This window comes from Myzus persicae, unplaced genomic scaffold (assembly GCF_001856785.1).
Source record: "Myzus persicae strain clone G006 unplaced genomic scaffold, MPER_G0061.0, whole genome shotgun sequence".
Taxonomy (NCBI): Eukaryota; Metazoa; Arthropoda; class Insecta; order Hemiptera; family Aphididae; genus Myzus; species Myzus persicae.
The window spans coordinates 47,041-60,398 of record NW_019104412.1 but is presented as its reverse complement, the minus strand read 5'-3'; the positions used below and the strand labels follow the sequence as shown (position 1 = coordinate 60,398).

General features: G+C 34.7%; 1 protein-coding gene across 1 annotated transcript in view; it reads left to right on the top strand.

Annotated features, from left to right (window-relative positions):
* The first annotated feature begins 12,587 nt into the window (after positions 1-12,587).
* LOC111041995 (protein PF14_0175) overlaps positions 12,588-13,358 on the top strand; it is a 42,891-nt gene continuing 42,120 nt past the window's right edge. Inside the window, 1 exon segment of the mRNA XM_022326478.1 lies at positions 12,588-12,630. The gene's annotated coding sequence lies outside the window, so the exon portion shown is untranslated.

The window sequence follows — 13,358 nt, the reverse complement described above, 5'->3', positions numbered from 1 at the left end:
GTTGTTAAATTTTAAAATAACTTCAGTTGTGCATAATATTGTGATTTGTGGGTAATGTTGGGGTGTATATTTCGTGATTTAATCGTCCGGTTGAGTGTTTTTCAAACACACAATATTCGTCCTTATAATAACGCGCTGCCGTCTGGCGTCTGCAGTCTATTATGTATAATATTATAATATCAATATCTGTTAAAATTTCGTGCATAGCCTAAAGACAGTCGTTGTATCTACTAATAGGACGAAGTACCTACGTAAGATTTACATACAAATAATAACAATAATAATGCAACTTGGGAGGACTTAATATTATTATTATAGAAGCCGCGTGTTGTTGGATTGTCATTATCATTAACCATTGCCAAAAGGAAACTATATTATACACTAAACAGCGTACAAGACGTATAGTTAGTTGTATATGTAAACAGGTTTCGTATATACACACCGCCGCCGTCGTCTGCTGCAATGTTTTTCGATGTGGCTAGTAGCTATTTAATTTTCTTGTTACTCTGCAACTATATGTAGGTAGGACGTACTTACATAGTATAATAATATAATTTACAAAAATATTTAAATACGTGTACGAGCGTACTTCGCAAAACTTGTGTAGTACACCTATTTAAACTTATATGATTTAACGCGGCTGTGTAATCATTTTTTAATTTTATTTCTACGATTATCGAACGTACCAAATGTTGTACAGAAACTCCCGCGTTTCTAATATTTGTATTACTACCGTGACAATATGTCATAATTTATTTATAAAAACATTTCCCGACGTTATAATATGGAATATTATGTTTTATTTCAATTTCTGCAATCTACAGAGGTAGAATACGATTTTAAGTTCTCATCAGCGCTACTTAAATAATATAATATTCAAGGCTGAATTCTGCCGATTTTATTATGTTATTACAATTTATAATATAAGACGTTTGTCTATTATTTATAATGATTATAATTGTGAGCATGCAGGTTGTCCACAATAATAATTATATTGTACCTACTTACGTTTTGATTTCATATTGCGTGCTGTGTAGTGTAGCACAATATTTTAAAATAATCACATATTCATATTGCCATTCTCATTATGAGGTTGGAACAATATTTCGAACACGACAGATAACCCCATGTATAGTACACAATAGGACATTGCTCAGCATTTGAATTGGTATACCAAAACCGTACACACGTGTTGTGAACGAATACACTTTAAGATTAAGACTCCTCTAGTCCCTGGGTATAGGTATATAATAATAATAACAATAATAATAATAATAATAAAGTAACTATAAATACGTCTGAGGTTTCAGTGCCCCTGTGTTCATGAATTAAATTAAATGTTATAATTATTTATATTACACTAAAATCGTTTTTTATTAGAATCGATAATTATCATAATATTATATTATATAATACATAAACACATATTAAGTTAATTATCATCATATACAAATATGATAGGTATATTATTATAGACGTATATGGATATAATTTTCTGTGAAAACTATGGCAAGAAATCATTCTTCTGATTGAGATCAACATCAATGATCTTTCACCTGAAATCCCCAACTAGTACGCACCCTTCCTAGCTCGTCGCGAACTATTGCAGAATTATTTTATACATATAAGATGTGCGAATGGGCATTGCGGGTTTTAACCGAGATGTAGTACTAGGGGTCTTAGAATCCGCACAACGACCGCAAACACAATGTGCGGATGTGTGCGTTCTGCAGAAGTGGATGTGGGAGGGAGGAGGAGAGAATGAGAGAAAAAAACCACATATGAATGATAATGGTCGTGTGATATAATTTTAATGAAGAAGACAGCTCGCAATTATATTTGTTGTTATTTGGACCATTGTTGTTCGTGTCTGCGCGCGCGCACTAGTGTGTGTATGTGTATGTGTGTGTGTGTGTGTGTGTGTGTGTGTGTGTGTGTGCGTGTGTGTGTTGTCGGAGACGAAGGTGATGGATAAAAAGAATCCGGCAGTAGTATGGTGTTTTTTTGTGTGTCTCTCTCGTACGTGCACGCTGCATGATGAGCAGTTCAAATAATATATATATATATATATAATATACCGAAAACCCAGGGGTCCCGGAGGCCCTCTCTGACTGTCTCTCTCTCTTTCGGTTTTTGCGTATATATATATGTGTATATACGTATTACACATCGCACAAGGTCAGTGACCATATATTTTATTCACCACGTCTAGAGACCGGGCGAATATAATAAAATTGTGTGCATCGCCGTCGCACAGGGCGAGAGACGAAACGATACAGTCGATATACTATAGGTACCTATATAATATGCGTTGTAAATATATCTTAATAATAGCTGATAATAATAACGAAATAAAATTGTTTTACCTTCACGCACTTCATAAACCTTCACCCACAGCCGTCCTCGGGGGGTTGCAAATTTGCAATATAGATGCTAAATTGAAAGACAGCTGATGTTTAATTGTTCGCGCAATTTGTTAAAAAAAAATATACTCCGTGCGACTATACATTTGTACTTTAAATATTTCATGACATAAGAGTTGATAAAATCCTTAAAGTCACTACACTTCTAAGGACCTGATATATGTATGTTGGTTATCACTGCAACATGGCATTTAGTATGGAAATCAAATCGGATTTTATCTTCCAGTGGTGTTATTATTAAACATATAATATATGAAGAACGAAACTTTTTTTTCCAAATAGGATCGTATGTTAATTAATCAACGGAATAAAACAAAAGGGTTACGCCTTATATTGGATTTGCAGATTATATATTATTATTTATACACACTTCAGTGATAACTGACAAATTTGGATTTTTTTTCGGTATTATATAATGTTTTGAATTTTTCAATCCGTGATGTGTACGTACATTTATATGTTTTATTTTTTCATCACAGTGTTGTATTTATTTATTTTCGTTTTCATTTTTTTTTCTTTACTGCAGTTGTCTATTCATTTTCGAACGCTACAATAGCCATTGTAGATTTTGAATGAAACACATATATTGTATTATAGTGGTATATAAAACATTCCTTGATAACATATATAATATAATGTATTAATTCGATGTCCTAGTATTTATTTTCAGAATTTCAAGAGAAAAATAATTATTTATGCGATTGAAAAAAATAAACGTTCGATTGCAGTACACACAATATAAATACGTTAAGCCTGTATAATATGCATATTGTATACAGCATATAAATCGAAATATTTACAATGTTCAAGAACTTAAAATGACGGTGGTTATAAGCAACAGAGAGGAAACCTGGTTAAACTAATATCATAAATATAAGGCGCTTTTAAGGGGTAACTTATAAAAAACATTTCTATACCATACAAAATGTCTATATAGGTTAAGGGCTTGTTTGGGACAGAATTCGAGATTTTATTTTACTCAATTAGTGTATGTTTGTGGAATGAAATACATTTTATTATTGCATTATTGATCAAACTGAAAATCCCAATCATATATTATGATAAAGCTGATATTGTAAACACGGAGGCGTATTCGACCATCGGTGAAACAACTAGATATAGTCGAAAAATGTATAAGACGCAATAATATTAATCTATCGAAATGGTATTATCGTCAAAAACCTCGGAATATCATAAAACCGCCAACGTATTCGTTCTAGTTCTGTGCGTCGTTCATGGGCACAACTTCTATAGGTGATCATACAATATACACTAAACACTTATATACATATAGAATAATAATAATTTACGAATATTATGTCAACGCATCATATTATATATACTTGTCGATTGTATACCAAGAGATTATAATACAAGTATACAACACAGTATGATGATATTGAGTACCTATATAATAATATTGATGTATTTTGTGTTCATATTTCGAAAGTTAAAATCGAACAAGAATTAAGAAAATCTTTAGGCAGCTGTGTCGTATTTGACAATAGTTAGGTATGTTTTTTTATCATCATTACCCATATATACTTAGCTATATAGGCAATTGTTTACTACATTTTTCGCAATCATTCGTAGTCGCAGAGCCATCTCCGTAGTAATGTACACAATAAGTTTAGCACGCATTGTAAGCATGCCACTCGCGAGCTGTTATCGTAATTATTGCCGCCGACGCCACTAACTGACGATAGTGCGAGACACGAATGAAATAAATGGAAGATGACTATATACGTGTCCGAACACGATTTCACGAACGCAGAACGGTTAAGTGCAGGCACAAGTGCACATCACGCCGTTCACATCGAACACCTAACCCGTGATTATAATATTTTATGAACAACGCATATACCTAGGTACATGTGAATCGCCGAGATTTCGTGTACCACTATTTTGCCGAGGCAAAACCGATTATCTCGAAAAAATATTTAAGCGATAAATAGAGACAACGTGCGAATCTAATTATATTTGTTTACCCCGGAAGCGGTCTCGTGCAGCTAATTGTGGCTAATTGTGGCGAACATTACACCTTCCGAGCTGGTCGACATATATTATATATATACAGCGATGCCATTAGTATACTATTTAATTAATGATTATATAACGTGTTTCAGGTGATATCGATTTCGCGATATCGATCGATTAGATGTCAGAATGTATATAGTCGGTTTTTAGAATATATACTACGGTATAGTTCGGTAACCGCGAGTTATGTTCTAATAGATAGTCGAACGATTTGTCGATTTCATTAAGTTTTTGCCACAAAATATTTGATATTCTAAAATATTGTATCGATAAATCTCATGAAGTCAAACACCTCTGTCGTGTATAGTAAGCATACGACTATGATACGTGCAATAATAAAAATATGAAAACCAATTTCCACCAAAAAAAAACACTTAGACATTACAGCGGCTGCTTTTGACATCGAAGATCGTTAGTTTGCACAATCCAGCAACAGGTCTCCCGGTTTTTATAGTATATTATTCGTATACGAATCGCGTTTGCGTTGCACATCAATTCGTTTTTTGTTCACCGCCCAAAAGTCTGTACCTACGTAATTTTTTTCGTGTAAAATTGATCGTAACTAATCGTTAAACTGCACACACAAAAATAATAATAATATTGATGTAATATAATATAATATATAAATATGATTCGACAGACGCTAGCGGTGTGAGGTCGAAGGCCTCCGCGAAGACGACGGCTGCGAAAATCATACGAATAGTTTTTTTCGTCCCCGCGATGCAGTCCGCACACGTTATTGAACCATAATACGTGTATTTACATCGTTATTATCGTATATTGTGCTGTTGCACCAGAAAACCTTGGATTGGCCACCGGCGTTTGGCGGTATCATCGGATTCGACCGAACAAATATCACCACCGATCATGACAATAATATCGTACTTACAAATTGTTATATTATTATTACTATCGAGTAAATCATCGCGAATCGCACGCGTAGCGTATGACGTACCTATACCTACGTATATGAGTACGAGTTTTTTATGAAAATATTTGTCACCCGTCGTCGGTCAATAACCGGATCGTGATATGATTAATTGTGCCCACGTCGCGTTTTAGGCCGGCACCGTATATCGTCCGATGGGTGACGTGCAGTGCAGATGTGAATGGGTACGCGTGTGATGGCGGTAGTGAAACGACGACGACGATGACCGGGTCGCCGAGACGGACAGCCGCGCTCAATGGGTCAAGGAGGTTCGAGACGTGAATTCGTAAATCGTCCTAGGAATCCGAACGACGCGGCGCGGTCTGGCGTGCGCCGCTCGAGTCGTGTCGTATCGCTGGTTTCTCATAACATAATTTTATTGCCATATATCGTACATTATAGATATCCGACGACGACGACGACGACACATCCGTCTATCGTAGGTGAAGAATGACAATTTATTATTTTGTCATATTCGCTCGATTTCTATTTTCTCCACGCGATCGTGTCGCCCGCGACCTACCAGCTTGCGCAGCGGCCAGCTGTTGTACAATTCATACAGACGTACATCAACATAGTTAGTATACAATATAATATACCTAACTATAATATTATAACACAATATCGGCGATTTGGCTGGAGACTTTGACGAACTATCACCGGGCGTGTTGAAAACAATACAATAATATAATATGATATTATATACGTCATTACGACAATAATGATAATATTATAACTGACGGTCGCTGTCCCGTCGAGACACCCGCAGCAGTAGACCAGAGAATCCGGGAATTTTATCGGATATACACCCATATAATGTATATTATTCGAAAACAACGAAATGATGTGATGCAGTGTCCTATTGAAATCATTGAAACAATAATCTATTCGCACAAACTTGTCAGATCAGGCCATCTCCGTGGCGTCTGACGTCTCAAACAAATGTTGTTAAAATAAAATAGTTGTACACTTAGTTATTCAGCAAAGCAGTATGACTTGTGTACAATATATTAATTGTCTTTAGATGGTTCAAAATATATATCATCTATATCGATTAAGAATAAGTTTTTTTTTAAATTTAAATTATTTAACAATCAAAAACGAATTATATCATGATAATATTTTACCGCCATGGACAGCTCAGTTTCTCGTGACCATAATGTAGGTATATTATGTCTACGACACGCATTTGTCGTGGGTAGCCTTAATTTTATTTCTCAACGATAGGTATAGATGCTAATAAAATCATTCTGCGTACTGTACAACGGTTAACCAATATATAATTATAAAGTTGTAACGAATTAAAAAAAAAACACAAACAAACTTGTTTCTATCAGTACCTATACATTACATACGTATACTGCAAACACATGATTGTGTATGATATAATATAATTATGTAATTAGTATAGCGTTTGATTCGATTTTTTTGACATAAATGGTAATCGCGCGCTGCAGCAGTTGATGAGATAAGCAGTGCGCCTCTTCTTATTGTGAAACACATCATAAACAATGGTTCGCCGCCGCATGACCTTAATGCGTCTCCGCGTCAACACTATATATACCTAGTTAAAGTATACCTACATAAATAAGGTATATACCGTTTGTTAAATCACGTGCGTCGTAAATATATTTATGATGACGAGCGGATAAGTATAGGTACATATAATATTACATGGGTATATAATAATAGGTAAATAAACCCCGCACAATCACCGTGTGCCCGCGGGTGTATAATGTAGACAGTGGTGAAATTTGTTTTTTCTCGTTCGATCCGAAATCGCGAGTAATTGAGCTGGACGGACAAAAAAAAAATTTAAAACCTCCGACTGCGAGAAACAACGACGATGACGTACCTATTAGCAGAGCAGGAATGACCGCTGGCGTGTACCATCTTATTATAATAGTATATACATATCACCTGTGGAGCTCATAACCCGAACCGGACACGGTGACATTTGTCTGAAAGGCGGCCAAAAATTCCTGCGCGTTAAAAATAATAATAATATGTGCGTACAGCCCGAGCCAATTGCCGCAGTGGATGGCATGATTTATGTATATTGTAAATTCTATACCCATTTACACGGAGTACAGGGTGCGCGGGGTGACGTGCAGCGTTTTAACTGTTCCAAGTCGACGAGTTTTCCAAAAGTTTTGGCCTAAAACGTTCGATGCTGCCCGAAAATATTCCGAAGACCGTGTGACTCACAATTGTATACCAACGACGCAATGACCATCGATCAAAAATGATTTTCGTTCTATATTATAATATATGCTTATATTGCTTAGTTCGTGGTTTACGTGATGATGACTTAGTTACCTTGGCTGAAAAATTGAAATTTTTTAGAAAGGACTGCACTAATTTTACTACGTGGACTGAGACGTCTGTTTATAGGAGTTTGTAAAGTAATAGTATGCTTTTGTAGTTTTGAGGCATATAATTTATCTAACGCCTTTTCGATGTCGTGGAAGGCGACTGCAGTTATTTGTTTCCTGTTAAAGGAGATCGCTAACTCACTGCCATATATTTGGTCAGTCGGTATTTGTAGTGGAGTAAACATATTAAATTGCCTGGATTTGAGAGATTTGATTCAAGTGTGAGTAACAGGATTCCAAATCATTTCGCCCCGTCGTATTAACCCTTAATCAAACTAACACTTAGATTATTTATCATTATACAAGGGTGTATATCGATCGGCTGAGATCGCTACAATATAAAAAGTTTAATAACAATATATTGTCAGGCTGCTAAACTGTCATCGAACTACTTAACGTGACGTAACTCTCCATATTATGGTAATCGGCAACACTCGAGGACCACCTGCAAACATGCTCATTGAAAACAATCGGTTTTTTATAATAATATTTCGGTTGTCGGTACATTCATATTATACCGCTTAATGGGACTCGATGCAGATAGCGTAGTACGGTAGCCGCGGACCTGCGTAACGTAATTACCTTTTAGATAAACACATATAAGATGATTTAATAGGTAATAATAATAATATGTGTGCTCGCGCAGAGTTATTGCGTAAGCGCAGTATACGTACAAAACATCCGTAATTATTATTTAAACGGTTTGGTACCTACATATCGTTGTCATCGTCATTATAAATATTATAATATCGCCATACGTATATTATATTATTATTTTAATATTATTCAGTTCAGCGTAGGCAACTTACTAGTACCTATGTATTATATTATTTTAAACGTTTCTCGGAAACGAAAATAAGCGCCATCGCCTGTTTGGCATCATTACTCTGTGATACACTCGCGTAATACAGGTGTCGTCACGAGTAAACATCTATGATATTATAATATAATATAAGTACATAGGTAAAAACAAATTACGAAATGGATAAATGAAATTATTATTATTATTTTTACGATTATAATGCGCACAACTCGAGGCGGCAAGCACGCAACCGAGGTAGGTATACGCTTAAAAACAATAATATTTCATTATATTATACATAATGGTATATGTATAATATTATATTACGATGACGACTATCCATTATATCGCGGTACAAACACTCCGGTTTTCGGTCGCCCGCTAAATAGCCGCGACACAAATAGATTTCGTGCCCACAATCTAAATTATTGTAGTAGGGTGAGCTCATTATTCGGTATGTAGAGGTCATACCACTGCAGGCAGTACCTATATTATAATACAAGAAGGTAGGTATTATAATATTATTATATTATAAATTCTAAATTTTGATTTGAAAACGTAAGCTACCCGGTTACCTGGACAAATCCCATTGTATCATTATTATTATCGTTTTAGTAACAATAATTGTCTGTAGTCACTTCCCGGACACGCTTTAACGGCAGGATGATGGACTCTGTTTTCGTATAATAATATAGTACCTGCGATTCGTGTAGGTAATTTTATATTATTGTATTATATGTATAGGTTGTGACGAAGTTTTGAAGGGCGATTATGCTGTAAGTGCGCAAATCGTAAAACGCGGTCTCGCCGCGATTTCCATCATCGGGTGTGACCCCGTACCCGGCGACCTTAACCTCCGCGAACACCATAATCCCATTTCGACGATGGGTAATAATAATACGGTGGAAACATGATTTCTTCTTCTTCTTCTTGTTTTACGACTCGCGACGCATGAAAATAATAAGAATCGAAGCGGAATTGAAAAAAATCCGGGCTGAAGATGAGTAAAAAATAAAAATAAATAAAAAAATGTCCACCCGAAGGTCTTCCGGTTTTAATCTTAAATTATCGAAAAATAATAAATATTTCGCCAAACGACTGCCAACTATATGTGCATAGCTGGCATATACAAAGACGCGTATAGTGTGGCCAAACAAGTTTACATAATATGCTATATTATACATGAATACAGGATGACTCTAAGTTTTTTTTCACTAATACAAATTAAAAAATGAACAATTTTACATTTTGTACCATAATACGAGCTAAAGTCTTAATGTTAAAGTGGGATTAGGGATGCGACTTTGTTCAGTTTATAATGAACAACTTTATCAAATCAGTAACGTAGTAGCCTATTGTATATCTTTTTATCTATACATTAATAAATATATATATATTATAATTATGTATTATAATATTTTACAAATCGATTCATATTTATAGGTACCTATATTTAATGAATTATAACTTATTAGAAACACTTGTTAAAATGGTTTATTATACACTCATGCTACAATTATTGAATTATATTAAATATTAATGGGTAGGTACATTTGGTCCGATATTATTAAAATTTACAATATATTAATAATATTTAATATAATTGTATCACGAATAATTTGATTTTATACCCGGGCTAGTTGATTCTTCGCCGAGAAATTCGTGCGATATCAAACTATAATTTCCATTTTTTTTCATAATTAAGTACCAACCAACAAAATATAAAATACAATTATTGTCTGGGTTACTATTTCAAAAATAACTCCCAGCCAGAATATATACCGTACTTCACGTACTTGTTAACACGCATTAAGTATATTATACTGTTAGTTGCGGTCTATAGCAGTTCACACCGAAAACATATACCGAAAGAACCCAAAACCGTAACAGAATAATATAACGCCGGCTGAGAAACCGATGACTTTAAACTTTTATATAAATCGAACTATATATCGCGTCGCTTAGCCTTGGTACACACCGTACATAAATTATCGTGGTATAATATAATAATGTCGTCGTCCGAAACCGTCTTCACTCGTTACGAATGCAAAACGGGTGATTATATTATTATTATTCGACAGGTACATACGTCATACGAAAATAATAGTCGTCGATACGACAATAATGATGATGGTGATAATAGCGCGTATTACAGATACCTATATACCTATACGATTTTATAATAAATGAACTGGTTGGCCGACAGCCAGTCCGTCTCGTCCGATATATATTGTATTATTATAATACTGGAGTCGTGGTAATAAGTATAACGAACTATTTATCACGATATATATCATCATTATTCTGCCGTTCACTTGTCGTTTAAGAGCCATATTAAAATATTATCGTTACATTAATGCGCGTAAGTCGTAGGTACATCGCTATCATATTACATTGTAGAATATGAATAATTGCCAATTACCATAAATATAATATTTTAAAGCGATATTGCTGATATTAGTATGAATTAAATCAACAGACCCAGAGTACAAAAATATATGCAATTCTTAAAAATTATAATAAGCATAATATATAGACAGTTACAAATTACAATGTATAGATACTGCAATATGATATAATATAAATACTCGTAGAGTCGTTGTTTTATTATTCGACTCAACAGACAACATGTCCGACACGTTATCAATATATTTTATATTATAGAAATAATATTATGGAATTAATTATGGCGCGATTCACCCTCGAAATAATATTATTCTGATCCTGTTTTGTCTTCTGTTTTACACGCATGTTTTTCTCCCGACACGATTTCGCTTTTCACTCCAGACTTGAGCGAGACCCATTGCGAAATCATAACGCTATTATAGGTATAATATATTACGATAAATATTAGAGGTTACCACCGATAAGAAAGCCGCACAACATAATGATAAATAAAATGAAGAGCGGGAAAGGGAATAATATTTTTTTAGTAAAAATGTTAACGTTAGGTTATCAAGGTTTGGCCATCTCTGGTATATTTACTCGTATAGCTGTGCGTTTGCCTGTCAGATTTATCTTAGAAAAGAATTGTGCGACTGCGATGAATGAAAAGCGAATTAATACACATGGGCGCCGCCAATGTACGACGACAAAATCGAAACGTCATGATAATCTCATTAAGAACGCCGCATACCCATCTTGTCATTAATGTAATCGTATGTCACTGCGTCGCGTCGATTAACCATCAGAGTGGTTGATGACATACCGCGTTTTCCCTAGAAATATCACAATAAATCTCACCACCGCCGTTGCGCAACGTCGGCGTAGTAATGAATGATGTTTGTAATGTTTAATATTATATTATACGACATCCCGGGCGATTATTATTTATTATTATTGCTGTTGTTATTAAATACCGTGTTGAAACAGCTGGTATATGGTTATGCTGAGGCTACAATGTCAGACAATTGGTATACCCAGCGACGATCATGATTATTATTACGATTGAAACAGCTTAGTTTAATAGCTGCAAACCGGAACGACGACTAAATATCGATGTAAATACGTTATATATTATCATGCAAGAGCTTTGAAAGTAATAGTTAAAGAAAAACCAATCATAAGACGCAACACGCAAACATAATATGTTATTAATATTATTAATTTTCGATGTATACGTATCTAGCGATAGACGATAGTCGGTAGTTTCGGTATATTCATAATTATCGTTACCGTGACGCTGTATAAATAAAAATAATAGAAGTACATAATATTATGATAACGATCGCTCCATATATTATTACATATTCCGTTGTATTAAAATATATGTTAGTCATTATACCTGTGTGGCTGTGTCGTTTATGGGGTCCGATGCCGGCTTTTCACATTTTTTGCAATTCTATACTATTTGAAAATTATATTTTATATTTTAGTGGCCTCCTTAATTATAATGCGTTAACCTACTGCCCTTACCTTTAAAGAGGGGGGTTGATATGGTAAAGAATGTTCCTTATGAGATCAATTCTATATAATATTATAATTATTGTAATAATCGTAATTTTAATGGTGTACGTTTTGTTTGTTTCAGAATACCGGAAGTGCGCTTATACAAAATCTGTTTCGGTAAGTCCCTTATTAAAGTATAATATGATAACAATATATTATTATAATATAAATCTAATGCGGTAAAGTAATGAACCGTGGTTCTCTACATACGGTGGGTACCTCTACCTACCTATTTAGAAGTTTATTGTGTGTACCACCCGTGTGCGCCGTAACACGGATATGACATTATTATATTATAGTGTTTGATGTCACGAAAACTGTGTCAAATGACTGGCTCGGTAGGTATACCAGCTCATTATATTTAGGCCGAATAGATCGATTTTTCCGTATTCCCTATATACCTATATAACATTTTGCTGCATCCGACCATAGAGTTCGACGGTGCCGGTGCATATAATATTGTTATAATATAGCCCCCGACGCGTCTTTAATACGATAAACACATTGTAATAATAATAATAATAATAATAATAATATAATGACACGCGGGTATTATTAATATCAGGTATTATCAACGAGAGAGTGTGGGCCACATTAAACTTGTGAAATTATCGGCGCGGTGGCGGGTTGTTGAACCTGACGTGCGAGCTAGAAGTCTTCTTCTCCTGCGACTCTGCCGCACCGCACTCGCACACATTGTATGCCGCCGCCGCAGCAGCCGATGTGCACAAAGCGTTTGTTCGCGATTATTACAATAGAGTACCGTAATGGCAATATATTATTATATTATATTATATAGGCGATTATATCAAATACGCTTAAACTCGTTACTCGTGTTACTTGTT